This window comes from Squalius cephalus, assembly GCF_949319135.1.
Source record: "Squalius cephalus genome assembly, chromosome: 22".
Taxonomy (NCBI): domain Eukaryota; kingdom Metazoa; phylum Chordata; class Actinopteri; order Cypriniformes; family Leuciscidae; genus Squalius; species Squalius cephalus.
In genome coordinates this window covers 18,615,521-18,619,780 of record NC_137143.1, presented here as the reverse complement: position 1 = coordinate 18,619,780, position 4,260 = coordinate 18,615,521, and positions in this window count along the sequence as shown.

Below are 4,260 nucleotides of genomic sequence, written 5' to 3'. Positions count from 1 at the left end.
TCACATTTGAGTCATACTTTGATGAGTGATTGACATTAGCAATAGAAATAAGTGGACTTCACACCTAATACACCTTATTTGGACCATCAAATGTGTATTAATATGACAGTATTACAAAAAATCTGTGAAAAGTTGTATGATGCATATATGTCTAGGTTACATGTAAGTGATTACTAAAATAAGTGTTTCATTTTTGCCGCAGTATGTTTGTGGTGACTTGTTGCATAATATTTTGTGAACATCTCTGTTATTATTGTTGTCAAATCTTGTATCAATCTGAAGACTTGCTGGATCTAAAGGAAGTTAATAAGGCAAGTCTGAATCCAATGTTTGTGAAATAATGTAATGTGGGGTGAACTCAGAATAGAAGGAGGGTTGGATCCAAATGCAAATAAGGTTTATTAAAGAAAACAAATGTAAAAGGATCCAAAATAAAAAAAGTAACAGACTCAAGGAACAGATAAACGGAACAAGACTGAGCACTCCAACAGATAAACTTGACAAAAAAACACAGGAAACAAAGGGGTTTATATACACAACATGACAAGGGACAGGTGTAAACAATGAATCTCTAAGAAACTAATGAGGGTAACTATGGAAACAAAAGCAAACAAATACTAAACACAGGAAGTGAAACACTGGAACTATGGGAACAAGGAATACACTAAAAGCAGGGGAAACAAGACCGGAATCATAACCAAGCAGATTCTAGACTCTCCAAAAATATAAACAAGAGTCTAGGAGGGTGGTGGAGCGGAGGAAGAACAAGGGAAGGATGGAGGACCAGGCCCGTGGATTGGTAAAGGGCCTGGAGACTGAGGCAGAGCAGATGGAGCTGAAGACCACCAAGGCAGAGCTGGAGACCACGGCGGGGTATGGAACCACAGCGGTGCAGGCGGAGCTGGAGACCATGATGAAACTGCAACAAAGAGCACCGAAATTTTATTGACGCAATAGCAGGGAGCATAGACAGTTTAGAATCGGCCTCCGTGGCCATGACAGGAAGAGTTCAATGGTGGCCTCTGAGGTAGCAACAGAGCTGACAGTGGGTACAGAGAGTTCAGAAACGGCCTCCGTAACAGTGACAGAAAGCACAGAGAGTCTAGAGACGACAGGGAGCAATGGTGGCCTACGTGGCTATAACTGGAAGCACAGAGGGTTCAGAGGTGGCCTCCTTAGCCGTGGCGGGACAGGCAGAGGGTTCAGAGACAGTCTCCTTGGCCGTGACTAGGCAGAAAGAGGGTTCAAGAGTGGACGCCGTCACCTCTGGAGGAGCTGAGGAAGTGTGTGCGGCCAAAACACACAAGATGGCGGTTGCCATCACAGGAAGTGCGGCAGACAGTGGAAGAATCTCCAGGACCACTGGACTTGGAAGTGCTAAGACCACCATACTCACCATACTCGTCACAGCTTGGGAGTCTTAACCCCACCCTATAGTAAAGAAGCGTTGGAGTGTGATTCAAGCAAAATGTTCAAAGGAAGGAGGTTCTCTTGTTGAAGTGTTGCCAGTACAAGTACAAGTTCAAAACGCTGTCATTAAGGGTGTTATCTCACTTTATTTTGCTTAGTTTCACAGAAGCATCTACCCGGCACACAGAAAATTTCCTATCTAGGCACAGCCTATGAATTTTCCTTTCGGTCTCTCATTAGTCCCTAGAGTGTTCAGAATTTTTTTTAAGCAACTCTGACACCGCTGAGAATAGTGGGTCTCAGAGTGTCAGGTTATTTAGACGATCTGCTCCTCTGTGCTCCGTCACAGCAGCAGGCAGAGATAGATATAAAAGTACTCATGTCTCATTTAGAGAACTTAGGTTTCAAAATTAACAAGACTAAAAGCTGCTTGGTGCCCATACAAGATATAATCTACCTAGGTCTCAGATTAAACTCACACCTATAAGGTCAGACCTTAGATCAAGCATTTCTGTTTGAGTGCATCAGCTCAATTCACGGCTGTTTATCCCTTTTTCAGAAGGGGAAGAAGGTCCCATTCAGACTGTTTACGTCTTCTGAGACTGACGGCCTGAACCTTCTCATTTATTCCACTGGGACTGTTGCGAGTGAGAGAGTTTCAGCACTGGACGGTGGCGCTGGACTCTCCATCCTCAGGTAGTGAGCCAGTTGTGGAAAAGATTTTGCCAAGCTGCTTTAGATCCCTTCAGCTCTCACAAAAACACTCCTTGCCCTCTATTTTTCTCTTTTTCTCTGGCGAGAGACGGTGCTCCTATGGATGTGGAGGGTTTAGCGCAACTACAGGCAAACGCATTGCTTTACGTGTTTCCTCCACGTACCAACAGTCTGATTGTACCAACACTAAAATAAGAAAGGGAATGCTGTCACTAAGTCATACTGATCACCCCAAACTGGCCCGGGAAATTGTGGCTGACGGAGATAATCCAGCTCCTATGTGACCAGCCCTGGCCTCTCCTGCTGCACAGGGACCTCCTCTCTCTTACACTGGGATTTTTTTTCATCCAGCCCTGGACAAGGTGACTCTTTGGGTCTGGCTTGTGAGAGGTTAAACTTGAGTGTTACGGGTTTGCCTTCAAGGGTGATTAAGACTATTCAGAATGCGAGAGCGGCTTCAACGTGCTCTGCATATGATCGGAAATGGAATGTGTTTGAGCGATGGTGCACACATTGAAACAAATTAAGTTATTTGTTTCATGGCCGAGGGCTCAGTCTACCAGAAGTATGGCTACCTCATGGGCACTATTTAAGGGCATTTCATCTCAGGACATATGTGCAGCAACAAGCTGGGCTTCACCTCACACTTTTGTCCAATTTTATAGACTGGATGTCACAGAACCATAACTGGCTCATTCCATCCTACGTGTTTAAAAATCACTCATTCATGAGGTGTTTTTTAGTTTTTGTTTTATTCAAGAATTCCTCCTTGCAGCTGCACAGAGATATGCTGAGAATGAAGTGGAGACCGCTAGCAGCAATATATATTAGGGAGGCGGGAATCCTGCATCACTGTCGTGATTGGTCAGATGTGGTGTAATTGGTAATTCCAGGATTGGTCACGCCTGAGACCATCTGAGATCTCCCATAGTGCAATACCTCACTTCTGTTCAGAGAACCGTAGTTAAGTATGTAACATAATGTTATTTTGATTAAAGATTATAATTTTAAAATAATAAGGATGTGCACGGAAAAATCATTTATAATAAAATTGCCAATACTCCATAAAATATTAGAATGGTCCATTTTGATTTCATGGTGACTTGAGACGACAAAGTTCAACCTGCCAGTCATAGGGTCTGTCCTCTGAACTTCTTGTCTGGTTTGTCCAAAGACTTTATATATAGAAAGAAGAAAGATTGTGCACTGGTATTACTATGAATGGGAGAGAGTGCAATGCACAATATGGTGGAATAAGTCCCACCTTCAAAATGAAAGAGCCTTCTGCTTTAGCTCCTGCGCATCGGCTGCTCCAGCCTAAAAATAAGCTTTTTCTAATGCTATTTAAGCATAAGAATTTATGATACAGCTGTTGTCAGATTTCAATGGTGATTTCAAATACGAAAATTAATTTGATGTTTCCCCATTCAAAGAGATAGGATCTGTACTTGCTTGTCTGAAACAGCTGCCAGAGAGGAGTTTCAAAGATGGCCGCCGAGTGAAATGACTTGCCTGAAAGGGACTTTGGTTTGGCTCAGCTACCAATTCAGACCTCAGAAGACTACTGCAGAGCGAATCATCGGTACACCCTTTCTTACACTCCAAAAACTGTACTCATCCAAAGTGAGGAAAAGGGCTGGAAAAAACCCTCTGGACCCCTCACATCCCGGCCACTTCCTCTCTGAACTGTTGCCGTCTGGTCGGCGCTACAGAGCACTGAGCACCTGAACAGCCAGACAAAAGAAAAGTTTCTTTCCTCAGGCCACCTACCTCATGAACCGTTAAATGCTCCCAGTTTCCAATACCCAACTCTATTTATACTTTTATCAGTTTAGGATATCATACCTCGTTTTAATCACATTCCCTTATAAAATTGTAGCCTATTTATCGGTAGGGCCTACATTGTCAATTGCCTTTTTTGTCTATTTTTATATATTTATTTTTCTTTTATACATTTATTTTATTCTTATTACCCTTGTCTTAATTGTTGTCATTCAAAATGTGCGCTTCTGTCACCGAGACAAATCTCTTATGAGTGTAAGCATATTGACAATATAGGCCTATTCTGATTCTGAAAACTAGAGGGCGCACTTCTGCATGTCAGATATCTGAGGATGATGCAATTTCACCCCCACG